Source organism: Sinohyriopsis cumingii, chromosome 3 (genome assembly GCF_028554795.1).
Source record: "Sinohyriopsis cumingii isolate HCF-2022 chromosome 3, ASM2855479v2, whole genome shotgun sequence".
In the NCBI taxonomy this organism is placed as follows: Eukaryota; Metazoa; Mollusca; class Bivalvia; order Unionida; family Unionidae; genus Sinohyriopsis; species Sinohyriopsis cumingii.
In genome coordinates this window covers 3,911,704-3,929,869 of record NC_142963.1, presented here as the reverse complement: position 1 = coordinate 3,929,869, position 18,166 = coordinate 3,911,704, and the positions used below count along the sequence as shown (strand labels likewise).

Genomic DNA, 18,166 nt, shown 5'->3' with positions numbered 1-18,166 from the left:
CCTGGTCATCTTCCAATAACATACTGCCTAGTGGTGTTAGAAAAATCAATTTTCATTGGCTATTTCACTTGTGCATGAGCAGAAGGGTAAAAGCTGGACTTCTTTTGTTTTTTCTTCTTTTTTTTGGCTAAACGGAGTCATTATTTTTGTATGGAGACCACTCTATTCCAAATGCCCATCTAATCCTACTGCTTGCAAAGGCTCATCTGTCTGTTTGCAGTTCATACCGGTTTGCCTTAGATCTGAGACCGAAAAGTCTAAAATATGGATACAAAATCGGATCCCGACCACAGGCGAATTTTGGGTAAAAAAAAAGTTTTTTTTTTAAATCTGTATTTTGTAGTGCAACTAGATATTCCAGATTATTTGGTATCATTGTAGAGCTATATCTGTCTACCTTTTCATAATACCACCCACTTTAGTGTATCATGCATGACCATGACGCTACAGAGCTCGGCAGTAGGCTACTACCTCCTGCCCTGTTAAGTCGTCGCTAGGGGTTAATGTGTTAAGCTGAAAAAGCTGCTGCTGTAATTGTTGTTTTGTTTATAAAATATACATTCTTACTGTATCTTTTCTGTAGGGTAAATTAATTGTACCTCAAAGCTGAATGAGAACTATGTCATTATTTCTGTCCATCTTGATTAATCTTATCAATAAAAGTGGACTTATTTTTGTGACCTCTTCATATGTGTATCATTGCTATGTCATACATAGTTCTGACACTGTGTATTGACATTACTATAACAAATTTTAACTACTGTGTTTGTGTTCCTTGAACGCTAAAAGGAACATCACTGAAAGTTTCCACTGAATATTTAAGTGTAAATTTAACTTTTTAAGCTCTATCATTAGGTAAGGAAATTTTCAATGGTTCTTTTGCAACATTAACTGTATGCCTCTTTGACATGGACTCCCATTTTCAATAAAATGTGTCAGAAATTAATAATCATTGTGCTTTGATCTGGGATAGAAAATTTCCCTTTTGGATTACAAATCTGCATCAAACACTCAGCACAGCCTTGTGTAACACTTTAAATTCTGAGCCAAGGATGGAATTTTCATAGTCAACACAGACAGTAATGATTCTTCAATTAAAATTGATTATACAGATGATTAGCTTCCATGTGCGATGTTGTGTTTGAAGCGAAACAATTACGCTAATTAAAGAGTTGTTTCAGTTCGTATTTAAAAGAGAAAATTGATGTTATGATCATTTTAGAAGTAGTTGTCAAGCAATCTGATAGTTACTCTGTGGATAAAATGAGTTTCCTAAATTATTTTCGCAAGTAAGGTAATAAATGGTGAATCGACGAAGGTAAATTTGTCTGAAAATGGAGGGATAAAACGTAAGACGGATACTGAGTGTGCGGTAGCTATTTCTGAGTGTGAACGAGGATTTAGTTCAATGAACTTAATCAAGACTTCTTTAAGGAATTCCTTAAACCAAAAGTTTACAAATGCTAATGAACATATCTGGAAATGGACCAGAGCTTGAGGACTTTAACCCAGACACAGCTATCAACTGCTAGCTTAGTGCTGGTACAGGTGGCAGATATATACATGAACATATTTTCAAATCCATCAGATAAAACATATACATGAACCTGAAGGAGCCAAATGTATAACAACCGATGTTTTTGAAAAATTAAATTCTTTTAAGAAATAATTATGTTGTATATTGTTTTTTTTGCTTTTTTTATGGATTAAGCACATAATCTCATCAAATCTCAGCAAGTGATTACCATTTTGGGACCAGTGAAAAATAAGGTGGGACTAGTGACGAGTAAGGTGGGACTAGTGAATTTTCTGAAACCACTTGTCCTGGACTAGTGGTTAAAATAAAAAATTGCTCATCCCTGTAGGGTATTGTTACTACATATGTTTGGGAATTAACCATGTAGTATTGTTGGTAGTACAACATGATTCACTTTACAACTTCTTGTACTTCTTATTAAACTTGATAGTGTGTACAAAGTTTTAAATTCCTTTAAAAAAGACAAGCAAGCAATTCCTTTTTTATTCTGACAGCCATTTAATCATCAATCAACATGTCATGAATGCTAACTGGAAGCAATTAGCGACACTGCCTGAACTGCATGGCAGGCTGCTTCACGTTAGCCTCAATGATACCCATTATAATGAACCTGTACATGCCACCAAGAACTAACAGAAAAAAACTTTTATTTACAAACTGTCAAACTACCTACACCAATACAATCTACATAACACTGTAATAATCAGAGATTTTAACCCGTGACCCATGACTTAGACAAATCTAATGTATCAGGAAAATGGGCTAGAGACATTCTAAACCAGAGTTGGGCAAACTTTCTAGTGCAAGTGCCGCATACACAAATTTACACCTTGTCGCGGGCCATATAGTTCATTAAGTAAAATAATTAATATTTGAAATAGCAAAATCAAAAGGATTTTTTGATTAACATCTAATTAACTTTCAGTTGTTAATATTTGAAAACTTAAACTTCAAAAGAAGCACATTTACTTGATAAACAGAGTCAGTGCAAATGATGACTTGTTCCTAGGTTGCGGACCATAGTTTGCCCACCCCTGTTCTAAACCATATAAATGGACTAGTGCACAATAACCATTTAACAGACACCTCCAGGCTACTACACCCAACCAGAGCACAATAAACGTACCATCGCACGCATGAAGCAACAAGGATAGACTGAGCGTGCATAACCAACAACTATAAACAAAACATAATTAAAAGTTAACGTACTACAGAACAAAATAGCCATTATAAATAATCACATCAAAACTGAAGTAAAAATAATAGAGATAAATGGGAAAAAGGACGTTGGAAGTTTAACAACACCGTAATAGACCTCCCGGAATACAGAGAGGAAATCCAAACACTCCTTTTCTCCATTCAAGGACTTAATACATACAAAATGTGGAACAACGTAAAAGAACAAATAATAAGGTGGAAATACGCAAGGCTACAATCCGAACAGCATAACCTCATAGAAAGAGAATGTACAATCATTAATTTAGACCCCAGATGAACAAGATGTAGCAGACACACACTAAATGACATACATAAATCAGACAAATGGGAACAAAATCAGAGCAGGGCTCTTTGATGATATTTACCAATTAGGGAAAACAATATACAAAATGGAAGAAATCAAATGGGGCATGCAGCATAATATGACCAAAATACTAGACAGTAACTGGATCATAGAAGGGAAAACAGCCATACTAGACTATACAAGACAGTACTATGCACAACTATATCAAACACAAAACATACCAAACAACCATATCGCTGCACATCTAGAGCAAACCACCACTCCCACAATTAACGAGAGGGACAAAACTCAATGTGAAGACCCAGTCATTATACCTGAAATAAATACAGCTATTGACCAACTAACCAACAATAAAGCACCAGGATTAGACGGTCTCACACCAGAATTTTACAAAACCCTTAAAATAGATATAGCCCCAATATTACTCAACCTTTACAAAAATATACAGCTCAAAAAAGTAACGACAACAACCATGAAATCTAGCCTCATAACACTTCAATACAAAAATAAAGGGGAAACCAAAGATTTGAAAAACTGGCGCACCATATCTCTGCTAAACACAGATTATAAAATCCTCAGCAAAATCCTCACAAATCGATTAAAACACTTTAGGAACACCAGCAAACACTAACCAAACGTGGGGAGGAAGAATGTAATATGAAAAATAACATCCTCTCCATCCAAACTACACTTGAGTATATGGAAAATAACTACACTCCTGAAGCGATTAAACTCATTGACCTGGAGAAAGCCTTTGACCGTATTGAAATCAATTACATCCTAAAATTGCTAAAATAATTCAGTTTTCGAAACACTTTCCGCAACTGGGTCAAAACACTTTACAAAAACATGAACTCCACCATAAAAATTAATGGAGCCAAAACCAAACCCTTTACCAATGCAGAGATCAGTAAGACAGGGGTGTCCCCTGTCCATGCTGCTCAATGTACTGGGAATAGAAATACTACAAAATATACAAAACAAAAAAGGTATAAAAATACCCAACATCCATGAAGAAAGCAAAACATATCAACACGCAGACTGCACAAATTTCATCACCACAAAGGAATCATATAAACAACTCGTACACCAAATATCAGGATCCAAAATTAACACAGGCACTTTAATCCCTATATGGGGATAAAGCAACTCAGAAATCTGACAAACGAAACTTAAAGCGACCCTTACAAAATTTATAAAACTAACATCAAAACAAAACTACTGGGTGGACAGGGAAACCCACACCTACACATCATTTCTGGATAAATAAGGGTGTCCTTACCAACTGTATGTGCTGGGATGGGAACCAGAAGTGTAAACACTCGTAAGGGGGCCAAGAACTGAACATGTTTTTCCTCCAGAGCTGACAGAAAACCTTGTGAGTGCCATCACCACTAACAACCACTGTTAGCGCCTACCTACCACAGCTGCTGTAAATAAGTCATCCTTTTTTATACATTCAAAAGGAATTAACATAGACAAATTGCTTTTCTTCCCAACATGTTGAAAACAACACTAGCACGCATGAAAAGCAGAGATGAGTTCTACCTACCACAGCTGCTGTGGCAGCCACAACAGTGAAGAAAGAAACCACGCTACTTCAGCAAGACTGTATCGACTCGATTCATCGTCAAAAAGGAAAGGTACTACTTATCTCTATTCTATTACATTACAGTACATCAAAACTAGACTTGAAGCAAGTCATCCTTTTTGATACATTCACAACGAATTAACATAGACAAATTGCTTTTGTTCCCAACATGGAGAAAACAACACTACCACGCATGAAAAGCGGAGATGAGTTCTTAAAGGACTATTTCCACACAGAAGAGGAAGAAGTCGAGCAAGAGAGGCTTTTCAAAACCTTTCGTGACCCCTCAGTACAAGCACTCGACCTCTCCGACATTCCGGTAATGTAATCTGTGTAACACCTTACCTTATATGCCTGTGTCCTGTATAGTATTCGGTATTAGATATATTTTCAGCTGTCCAGAGTGTCTGGAGTGACCAGCGTGATCGGAGTAATCAGACTGATTGGAGTGACCAGAGCGTTCAAAGTTATCGGAGTGGTCGGGGACGACATGGTGCAAGCTGTAAAGCCAACCACAGGAATCAACTGTAGCAGCTTCAAAGCTGAACTGTAACAGCCGTGGAGCTGAAATAAAGTGTGCTCCATACATATAATCTTTTAGCCATGAGTTAATTTTGGGGTTTGTGAAACCCATTGTATTTTTCCAGACTGTAAATATAAGTTGTATATGTGTCCCTTTTTGTTTGCATAATTTCACTATTTGAGTGAATTCATTTTACTACAAAAGTAAAATTCTACATTGTTTACTAGATGAGTAAACTATATCCATCTTTTCATTGTGAAATCACTGTGAACCATTCCCCGCTTGACTTTGTATTCTGTAAAGTAATTTGTTTGTATTTTTCGTTATTAAGTCTTTGTGTTAATTATTCCAATATTTTGGATTATATATATGCACACATTATTCATAATTAATTGCCCATTCAAGTGATTCATTATTAAACATTGTATTTATATCATCATCAAAAGTGTTCTGTTGTGAATCCGGAAATCCCACCCGGTTATCTTGTTACAACATAATAAAAATAAATTAAAAATTAACAAAATTACTAGAAGTAGTCAGAAAATACATACACACTGAGCAACTGGAAATGAAATATAGAGAAAGATAAGACATATGGGATGAGAACGACAACAGGATTATATATAGAAAGATAAAGTAATATTCTACCAAAAATAAATTAGTAAAAGTACAATGGAACAACAGCCTAGGGAGGCATGTAAACAGCCAGGGAGGTATGGAAACAGTGGGCAACAAAAAAACTCATTAAAGATACAAAGCATGATGCTAAAATATCATTTTTACTGGAGAACAACATCGAGATGACATACGATATGGATAATGCCAAATGCCCGCTATGCAGGCAACTTTACAAAAGGACATGTTAGTACATTGTGATGCAAATAGAACTGAAAGATTAATAATCTACTCCTTTCAAAAGGAAAACAATATTATTACCAAAGCCATGATGCAAAGTGTCTAGGTAGTAATAACTGAATAGACATGTTCACATTTAAATGTAATAAACCATACCTTCTCCTGCACCTCTGTGGGTGATGGTCTCCGGAACACCACACTAAATAAGGGGTGGTACCAGACAGTGTAAGGGCTGGACGACAGTCGCATGACAGTGCCTCTATGAGATTATCTGAAAGAGAGAAAGACAGTGACAGGAAAAATGTCTCAAATAAAGTCATGATATCCCCCTATAGCAAATTAGGGGTGAAGGTAACAAAATATAACAAACATTCACAATATGTAAATGGGTGAACCATGGACTAACAGCTTTACAACTGCACGTCAGTACAAAAAGTAATACAGACAGGGACAGGGAACTGCGAACCTGAGAAATAGCAGGTGTGGATACCGCAGGGATATGAATGTGCAATGTGAAGTGAACAGGCCTATGGAGGAATCTGTTGAAAATCAAGCTAACGTACATAACATACAGATAAAGGGGAACATGAACACGTTACTAAAACGTTCTCCCTAACAAACCTCAACACACACATGTATGCGAACACCAAAACGATATAATGTAAACTTTATACACCACTCCCTCGACAACTCGCGAACCTGCTTATAACGCGGGGTCAGAAGTGGATCCAATTTTTTCAAACCAGAAAATACCCCAAAATCTGACCCCTATTTGTTGAACTTCAAGAAAATCGCGATCAAAACTGGTAATGGAAACTTTGATGTATCGCTCGTTCTATCGTCAAAAATGGTAGATATGACCTGGAAATTTTAATCAACACTACGAAATATCAAATTTAAAATAGGTCATACAATTCTTTTACATTTTCTTTCCAAACGACATTCATAGTACACCGCAATTAACAATAAGTAAGGAAATTTAGATCAATGAAAATGTCAATTATGCCGAGTGGAGGCAATACTTTAACACATTAACCCCTGGCGACGACTATACTCGTCGTACTTTACACCCCTGATCTCCCGCCAGCCTCGCTAAAGTGGCTGAGTTTGCATAGCTTGTCTCCTGAGCGCAGAGTTTAAGAGGCAGTATTTAGCAAGGTCTTTCTCCTGCACGACGAGTTAACATGGCGCAAACCACTGGTTGATTTAAAACCATTTCCTACTAATGCAGGCAGTTTAACCGATCAAATTTTAGCTTACATAGATAGAGCACACATTGCTGAACAGAGGGGAAAAAAATTCAGTTCGATATCAGTTGATTTTGTGAAAATATTTCGATTTTAAATTGATGCAAATTGATGAGAATCAGCCTCTAGGAGCCGACTTTTACTTGATGGATTCTGATGGAGAATTTTCTGGATTTTAATCAGACGAGATTGATAGTGACATCAAAAAAGCTACTGAAAATAACAGCGGTAGTGACAAAAATGAGAATGTTGAAGAAGAAGAAGAAAATGAAAGTAGAGCTGATCGATGATCGTAAATGATAAAACACACATTGACAAGAGGCTATACAAAGGACCAGCAACGGATTTAGACCCTGATGCAAATGCATTTGATTTCGTGGAGCTTCTTTTTCTTTTGAATAATCATTAAATAAATGTTTGGGAAATATATGTTGTTAACATGAGTGTTCATAGTTCAAGGTTTGTTAAGTGTTTTATTAGTTTTAAAAATTTCAGTGAGAGTTCTAAGGAAGAAAGCTAAGTAAAGAGCAAGTAAAACATGCCCATTTGTGTACAGTATTCACAGGATGTTTAGTTTACAAGAGACGACAAGTGGAATTTCTGTGTACATAAAATATAATTATTTCGTGTGTTGATGGTGTTAATAATTCTTTGTGAATTCATAATGGATTTCATGGATTATTCATGGCAAGAGAAGCAAATTGGCAAGTACATCATTTGTTTTCACCATCATGCATTAGTTTTATTTCTGCATGTAGGATGAAATTTATACCATTATGTATGTAAGTTTATTGAGAACTGCCGTGCCAAATTTCAGCTGAATTAAATGAATACAAATAAAATAATAACAATTTTATTGCAAGTAGCCCCCTCTATAAAAACCTGCAATTCAATTGCTGTCAGCTAGTCTCAGGGATACAGGCACTGGAAAGGCTAACACTGCTTCAGGGGACTGTCTAGCTGTTTGGCTCAGGGGTTAATGTGTTAATGAATACAAATTAAATATTTCTTTTATCAATTGAAAGTTGTGTTCTAGTTCTATCTTTTAGTTCCTTTTAAGTGTAATCGTCATAAATGCAATATGTCCTCTTGAAATTAAACGTGAAATGCGTCAATCTACCGTAACAGCTATGTCTGCGATCGTTTCTCCGAGAACCTAATTAGGTGCCGACCTTGTTTTGATAACTGACTTCTGGAGGTATTTATTGTATTGTTGTACTGAATTAAAAGCTGGCCTCCTTTGTATTATCACGTTAATTATGTGTTTTGAATCAAATAAAGGATAAAAAAAGAGTTAAAAGGAATGAAAATCAAACAAACTTAAAATCTAGCGGCCCCGGTCGTATGTCGGGTGAACTCTCTTTATTTGATCAACCGAACACTTATAAATGTTATTGTGTATGTTACGTAAACTGCCCTAAATTAACCAACTCTTTCATTAGTGTGATCAAAGATGACAAGGCAGCCAAGCGAAATGAATACTTCGTAAAATAAAGAGCTTGATTTCACTGAGACGCTCCACTGTCTGCGAGTTTCAGAGAATTCTTGAACTGGCACTTAGAGATATCCTCAAGGATGATAAGAAGTTTCATTATTACTTCCAATGAAATCACGACATCAGTACTGTACTAACTGAACAATACAAAAATTGAGTTTTGACGCCAAAGATTGTTGTGCGAAATAAATGTCACGTGTTTTTGAAAATAAAAAAGGAATCTTGTTTGCTAGCGTATCAACAGTTAGTCTAGTTCCCTGGTCTTGGGACTCCCGATTTAGCAGGATAATATTAAACACCACTATGGGAACCAGACTCATACATATAAAAAAAAAAAACAGTGACGTAATACACAGATTTATTTTTCACGTACATGTGATGTTTGTTGAAACCAGTTGGAACAATCTTTCATGTTGGACATCTTGAAAATAAATTTTATTTAAAAAGAATAACTTCATTAGAAAGAGTGCGTTATTAAAAATTATTATCGACGTGGATGTAAAATGATGATTCAGTCAATAAACAACCCAGTTCTCTAATGCCGCTTCGCCACCCACCCCCCTCCACAGCTTCTCGATGTCAGAGCTTTTTTTCCCAATTTTTGGATGTCGCTCGGCAACTCGCGCCTCGCTTATAGTGCGGTCTATGTTTGTGGACCCCGTTGTGCACGAGTTATCGAGGGAGAGGTGTACTATTAAGTCTTGGCCCTTTTGAGCATGTCACTAAAGAATATAGACACAAGCAGGTCAAGCCGCCCGAGGAGACATTTAAAGATGAACTTGTTAGGAATACAAAACAATATTCAACATTAAATATTTATAAATACAAATTTTGAGATATAAACATAATGAAAGCAAACAGCACTAAGTTTTTAGACCAACTACAATATCTATGAAAATTTAAGAAGTACATGTACAGAATAAATATTATCAGGGTTTGATAATTAGAAGCAAAGCAAACATTTAAATACAACAAAAAAATCCATAGTCTTTTCAAACCAATAAAATAAAAGGGGAGAAAAAGTTTATGAATGAAATTTAAAATACCTCTTACAAGCTAGTCTAGTCATTTTAGAATGTTACTTTCTGATTTTTGTATACCTGAAGGAACCAATCAATGTACTGATGTGGAAATTTACTTTACAATACTCGCATAGAAGTGTCCCCTCCCCCACTGAATAGGCAGAAATATTAAAAACTGCATGACCCATGCATAAGCCAACCTACAAGCCAGAGACCTCATCACAAGATGCACATGGTAAGTTCTAAATGCATTTCAGGCAAAATTTAATAAGCCAAAATTACATGTATACCCCACTCGGAATTGACATCTATGATTACAAGTTAATATAACTTCCAAAATTATTGTAATAACATAAAATCTGAGTTGTAGTTTGTTTTTATGTAAGTGATGTTACACCCTGTTTTACGCAGCTATGTTAGTCCTGCTAATAATACAGAGTATAAGGCAATGACATATCAAATTACTGGTACAGATGCCAGTCAATGTTCCATCTTGTCCCAAGCCTGTTTCAAGGTCTTAATGAATAACTAACCTGGGTTCGTGTCTGAAAACCACAGACAAATCCACCAATTAGAAATAAAGAAGACACTGAAGCAACCAGCTTTCCAGTGTGTGGAAAATTATGATTTTGTTAAAACAGCCGAACACACAATACTAAAATAGACTGATGATCTTGTTGGATCTATATTAAGAATTATCATTCTTTCATGAACTTATCACAGTTATGTAAATACATGCTGGTTATGTGCATTGCACAATTCAACATGTGTACCTTTTCATAATGATTACCTCAATTTTTAGGATCATTTATATCAATGAAAAACTAACGTGTGAGTGGCATGTATCAACAAAAATGAAATGGCCACATAGATCTAGTGATTTGGAAGAATGCAATTTGGTAGAAGCAATGAATAAAGCAAAATTTATATCAAATGCTTTTAGAAAAAAAAAGGAGTTATGTGATGCTAAGCATGATATGCACTGTGCAAGTACTATTTATTTTAAGACTGACTGGTCTACTCGGTCTCAAAATAGTCCATGAATTATTAAGTCTTTATTTACCTTTTTTAATGTAATGTTGGAGAAATCACAAAATATGCAGATGTCAAGTGTTGTGATTTTTTCTCTCGCGAATTCCACAACATAGCATTGTCCCATAAGTTTCTGACCTACATAATTTGCAATTTAAAGTTAAATCTTTAATAAAATAATACATTGGCCTTGCTTTCAATGATTTGTACATTTTTCTGAAAATATCTGCCCAATGATTTACGAAAAAGAAAATCTAATAAACTGGTACATCCCAGACTTTGCGCCATTATTTCCCGTAAGGCCTATTGGTTTATTTACAGTTTCAAACTAAATTTATGACAAAATAGTGTACAAGAGGCAATTAATATATATCCAGATCACCAATTCTTATCTTAAAACACATGTTTGTATGTTTTATCATCAAAGTCTTTGAACTTGCCACCCAGGGACTGCATCATGTTATTTTTGATGTACTCTTATAATGGCAACATGTACATCAAGGGGTCTTTCAGTCACTGAATTCTGTCATTGTAAATATCAGTACAGCTAACTGATCAACACATTTTCCCACAAAGCAGGTGGCTGAAGCAGGACTGGCAAGTCTTTGAATTTTGCCGTGCACATATCACATGCATACGGAGGACTCCCGCCTCAGTGATTTTCTGCGTCCCAGATAAACAATTGGCATCAAAATACGCGTAATTAAGTGATTCCAAGATCTCTGACCAGGTACTCACATGCATTTAGGTGAGATAACTCTGCTGGAACTAAACATGGGTAAGAGTTATCCAGTTAGGAGAAATGCATTTTATATGATATATATCATTTGCAAAAATAAAAAATATGAAATACAATCCATATACAAATTAACATATCTCACATGTCAAGAAACAACTTGACTTTAGTCTGATAAACCTGAACTCCTGACAAAGGACCAATCACAACTAGTTTCATTTCTGAATACAATTTTACATATTACATCTTAAACTCCAGAGTTGTACAACTGGTACTGCTATACCAATAGCCAATCATGATTTTTTTCCAATAATCTTTTGGGACAGTACAAGTAACAAGTGTGAGGTACCAAGCTACATCTTATATTAAACTGTATATAAAGGTCATTGAACTGTTTTTATACCCATGCTTTGCTACCAGACTTTATTTTGGCCAATAAAATGAATTGTTTTAACTACATGTTGTGTTTTATTCATATTGATATTTACTGAACTTCAAATGGGTGATACAGGATAAATCACACCCAACCATATCATATGCAATAAACAGATTACAGGTCAATGTACCAATTAGTATGTATCTCTCCTAATATAAAGGATAAGCTTTGAACACTTTACAATGACAGCAGATACACAAGGTCACTAAACCCCTTTGTACAAAGGTCAGCCTACCCATCCTGCTTGTAACACAAATGGAAAGCTTCCCTCCTTTGTGTATTGAATAAAACTGATGCAACAAGCCTTTGTCACAGCTTCTAAATAGTTATGTTGAATTTGGGGTGAAATCTGAGGAATAAAGTACAGAAAAATGCCAAAGATAATAAGTACAACTCAAGGTCAGGCATGGATCCCATTTTTTAAACAAAAACAATACCCAAAAATGTATCCCTATTTTTTGAACTTAAAGAAAAACATTACCACAATTGTTAACAGAAACTTATAACATTGAAAACGATCGATATGACCTGGAAATTGTAATATCAACTGTAAATAAGTCATGATTTGTTACATTTTCTTTCCAAACGACATTCTTAGCACACTATGATTGACAATATTCAAGGAAATTTTGATCAATGAAACTTTCACACCAAGTGGGGGTAGTACTTTATTAAATACCAATTAAATAAAAAAATTATCAACTGAAATTTGTGCTCTAGTTCTATATATGTTTGTTTGTGTGTGTGTGTGTGTGTGATTTGGATTTTTAGCATAGCTTTAAAAACTTTTCTGTCATAACTCATGATGTCCCACCATGTCGCAATATTCTGACAACATGCCGACCAGTCCTAACATTAACCTCTTAATGCTAAACGCCAGGCGAGACAGCTGTTAGTACCATTTTTGTAAGTCTTTGGTATGACTCGGCCAGGGATCGAACCCACGATCTATCGCATCCGAGGCGGACACTCTAAGCAAGGCAATCAAGCGAAAGGAGTACTTCGTAAAAGAAAGAGCTTTGTTTCACAGATATGGACTATTGTTAGGGAAACGAGTTTGAGAATTCCCAAATCTGCACATAGAGATATCCTCAACGATGATAAGAAGTTTCACTGTTACTTGCAATGAAATCATGGTATCAACATTTTACTAACTGAACATTAAAAAAAATAGAGGATTGTCTCAGGAAATAAATGTTGCATGTTTTTGACCCAAACAAATCTTGTTTGGTAGTGTATAACGAGTTAGTCTGGTTCTTGCTTCAATGTCTCCTTGTTTCACAAAAATGTTATTAAACATCACTTCGGGAACCAGACTAGTCAACAAAACAAAATGCCACGAGGTAATACACAAATGGAATCGTGTTCTTTCAGATGTTGGACATTTTGAAAATTTTGAAAATAAATTTAATTTATACAGAATAACGAACAAATTCATCAGAAAAAAATGCTTTATTGACAATAATTCTCTATTTGATTATAAAACGAGGATTCAGTCATTAAACAGCCCAGTCCCTTCCCACCCTGCAGTTCTGGGGACTTGTAGCAGACTTTTTTAAGGTCCCTCTGTAACTCACACCCTTGTTTATAGTGTGGTCTGTGTTTTTGGACCCTGATGGGCAAGAGTTATCGAGGGAGAGGTGTACATGACACATGGTGGACACAGAAAAATGCTTACAAAAGAAACATAATAAATACCCGGCCTACTGCCCCATGTTCATAAAGGAAACAGATAAAACAGTCTTATAATAAAATGCACACAATCCAACCAAGAAACAAATAATATCAGACAAAAAATAATCAACAAAATATGTAAATTAACAATAACAAGTTACTATATGCACAAGATATTACAGATAAAGAAATATAAAAAGAAATTAGGAGCCTCGTTAATCCGGACTCAATTTATCCAGAAACCTTGCTATCCAGACAAATTATGTGTGTCATTAAGCCTCTTTGTTGTTTACACATTGTATGTAACAATCAGTTTTTTGGTGGCTGTACAAATACAGTTGATTGCTTCATTTCCAAATAAAATGAGGATGTCAATTATCAGCTCATTAGCAACTATAACAGCTGTAATACGAATTATAAAAATGACTGCATTTTATTAGTTTACCATAATGCATTTAACTGTGCTATATCAGTTTGCATGCATTGTAAATGGTTGTCTCTACCTGCCGACTCAGACCTAATCCGCGCTTGCCACGCCAAAAATAAACAAGTCGATGATGCTGTATTCATGTGGTTCTCAGACCTGTTGGTCCACTATGCAGCCGTCAACGATGAAATGCTCATGCCCAGGCAAAGATACTTGGAGACCAACTCATCATCAATGACTTTGTCTATTCTCATCGTTGGCTACAATGCTTCAAGAATTGGCGGGGCATCAAAACGCAAACTGTATTAGGGAGAAGCAGAAGGTACCTACATGAACAAAGTGCAGGCCCGCAGAGAAGAACTATAGCGACTACAACCCACAAGACATATTCAATTTTGACGAAACCAGATTGTTTTTCTGACTGGAGACAAACTACAGTTTAGCAACCCACAACATTAAATGCAACAAAAAGTCAAAGGATAGGATCACCGTGATACTCACTGCAAACTCAACTGGGATCATCAAATTGAACGATCTTTGTCGTCATGAAAGTCATCAGACCTAGGTGTTTTGTCAAAACCCAGGCACATAATGGACATTATTAATAATTATTGCTGATCGATCCGCCAAAGAATCCAGGCAAACAAAGGTTACAGATTTCTTCAGGAAATTTACATATTTACAACAGATACATATAAAAAGTGTGATGTGTTGTTTTAAACTTACATTGTTATATATTTTAAACTTTTATATATACAGACTATACATGCATACAGTATCAGTATGCTGGCATTGTAAAATTACATATAACAAATTATGAATGATAGAAAAGAACATTTAATACCAGCCAATCAAGATGTGGGAATACTATACAGTAGTCTCCCTCTTGAATGGCCCCCTTGAGCAGCGGTCACAATCCCTTGGCACAGACAAGTTTGTATTCAAAAGTACCCCTCAAAGAATTGGAAAATGTTCCCCTCATGAGCAGTCACTTTTTAAAAAAATGTATCCAGGCCCAATAATTAATTCATACGATGACATAAGGTGAGTAATTAGATTACACTATTTCTAGCGTTGATATATATCTCCCAATGTCATGTTTATGTTGCTGAAAGAAGTGTTGATTAAAAATACATGTAACACCAAGATTAATATTATATCATTGTCTATAAAAGCCGATGTTTACAGGAAATAGGCTCAACAATGACATGATATGGGGGCTTCATCCATCTGTCGAGTTCTTCTCTTTGATGATTAGGCCTACAACCGGACATAATTGACAAGATCATAACAGGGTCAGCATAGGCTAAAAATAGCTTTTGTTCACTAACACACACAGAAATTAACCTTGAACAAATCAGGGTACCAGACAAAGACCAAAAAATCATGCGACAACATATTTATAGCTTCCTTTACGAAGAAGGCATTTCGTCCACTTGACAAAGTTAGCAACATCCGAATAAATCATTACCAAACATTAACATGTCATCACGTAAACGGAAACGTATTTTAGAAGTCGGTTATTCTACCTGACATCAGGTGAGGTGGGAGGGGGGACTTGCCGAAAAATTTTATGCAGGAAAGAACAAAATAAACCAATTTTATATTGAAAAGACTCAAAAAAACAACGTTATAACCGATATGAAGGTTATTCATCAGCAACGGGAAAATGGAGCAAATGAAAAGAGAATTATGTATGTAGCAAGATTTAAATGACGTTTTTGAACGGTTTTGCAACGTGCATGACAACACCCGCTCGCATATCGCGCTTAGCCAAGAATAAGAAGTTATTGTAAATTCAGTTGAAATAAGTCTATTATTATAACAAGAAAATTTAAACAATGTTACTTTTAAATGAATATATCAAATGAAGATTTAAATGCTTTGAAGTATGTAGCTTTCTTACTACGCACATTACATATATTTATCATAAAAAATTTAATCCTCCTCTGGAAAGGCCACCCTTCTTATAAGGTCACTTTCCCAATGCAGAAGGCGTGGCCGTATAAATGGGGGCCCATTGTACTTCTAATAAGTTTGAATTACTGGCATCAACGAGAGAGAGAGAGAGAGAGAGATTAGAAATAAGGTCAAACTTGCACCAGATAAATTAGTGTCCATACCTTGACTCAAATCCGGGCCCATTTTCTCACGATACAACTTTTCTCCATTTAAGATGCCAGTTCTTTGGAACGACAGACACTTGCCACTATGTTACAGTCGGCGAGGAATCTGAATCGTTAACTCGTTCAGCTTTTTTCGCATTTACACTTAAGACCGCCGTAGGAGAAGTAATGTCCGCATGTTATTTCCAATGGGCTAACAAGCACGTGTGAGTCTGGATGATTTTCCTATGGAAAAGTTGCCTCGATACAATGTGAGAGGCTGTTCAGGATTGGCTATCAGCCCCGCGCATGAGCAGATTTTGTTGGGGGAAAAGTTCTGCCTATTGGACCTAATTTTTTTTAATTTTACTTTGGTTGCTGGCTTCCGTTGGGCTGTCCTTGTTAAGTTCGGTTTGCTTAACATCTAACGAAAGATGGTGAATCGAGGAAAAACGTGGTCATGCATGCGCCGATTTGTTTAGTTAAGTAAATCTGGTCTCCAAATTGTTATTGGGGTTGGTTGGTGGAAGTTCGTATGTATTTTGTTTAAAGTGTCCAAGTTACTTGGCAGCATTTCAAACTTACGCAGAGTGTCGGATTACCCATTAAGCTTAACACGAGCTTCTGGCATCAATCCACCTGAAAAAAATAAAACTAATTGTTGATGATAAAACTGGATCAGTTATATATGACCGTTTCGATCTGTTGTTGTTGTTATACGGTTTCACGCCACACTGGTATGTTTCTACCTTTTTATTCTTTTAATATTGTTTTTTTTTTCTTTCTTTCTTTTTATCCTTTTTTTTTTAGTTTCACATTTTATTGGAAGGGGGATGGGGGCACCATAACAGTTTCAGTGCTTAGGGTCATAGAGGCGGCACAGCTTACGTGTTTCTCCAGTTTCAGACATGTGTACCACATTTTAAAAAAATCATAAAAAATACAAAATATCATCTAGATAGAAATTAACATAATCTCACATGTTGCCAAGAGGCACGACTTTTTGTTAAGCCTAAGAGAAAGTAAAACTTTTACATAATGCACCAATCACAGCTAGTTTTGTTTATTTCGAAATACAATGTTCCTAAAACTGTCACTTTGCAGACATCGTTGTTGTTGTTGTAGGGTTTAACGCCATTTTTCAGCACACGATAGGCTATACATGGCGGCCATTATTAATGGTGGAGGAAGAACCCGGGAAACCCCGGCAAGAACCTCCGACTCACGAGAAGCTACTGGCAAGCTTTCTCACATACCCACACTGGCCGAATCGGAGACTCGAACCCACGCAGACAGAAGTGAGATGGCAGTGATCCGTAACGGATAGCGCTTTAGACCACTCGGCCACTCGGGGCCCCTGCAGACATCGTAGCGATATGACTGAAAAATTGTTAAAGCTACGTTAAAAATCCAAATCACACACACACACACACACTTTTCTCTAACGCCGCTTAGGTCTATCGATCGTGAACTGTAATTTCATCAACTACGTCCTTCGGCATAAAGAGTAAAACTTAAAAATTGACAGTCAATTGCCGAAACCCGAATTCCACTTCACTATTCATTCTAAACAATAAAGAAGCATTAAAATATCACAGAAATGGCATTTTCTAAATGGATACAAGATCAATTTTTCAACCAAGATGGCAGTGTAACTGTGGAGAATATGGCCACGACAATGGATTCATATTGATCAAAACAGTTATATTTGTTGGATAATCAGAAGAAAATGATGAAATTAAATAAATTTTGTGCAGAAAAACGTTTCAAATGACACACACTATCATTTCTCGGACTTTTAAATCAAACGGAATGTTGATTATCAAATGGTGAAGTCGCCGTGATCATCCTTTCCGGCATAACATGAATTTACGGACAAAAATAGTTGGGTTTACTTGTTGGCAACATATTAATGCAAAGCGGTAAATGGAGCAAATTTTCATAAAACTTCAATGTACTTTGCT

The 18,166-nt window shown here is 35.9% G+C and overlaps 1 long non-coding RNA gene across 1 annotated transcript in view; it reads right to left on the bottom strand.

Moving 5' to 3' along the window:
• LOC149802394 (uncharacterized) overlaps positions 1-16,411 on the bottom strand; it is a 177,193-nt gene extending 160,782 nt beyond the window's left edge. Inside the window, exons 1-3 of the long non-coding RNA XR_016419901.1 lie at positions 16,221-16,411; positions 6,185-6,299; positions 4,996-5,214 (exon numbers count right to left, since the gene is read on the bottom strand). This is a non-coding gene — a long non-coding RNA (uncharacterized LOC149802394). The remainder of the gene's footprint in view (positions 1-4,995; positions 5,215-6,184; positions 6,300-16,220) is intronic.
• Positions 16,412-18,166: the final 1,755 nt, after the last annotated feature.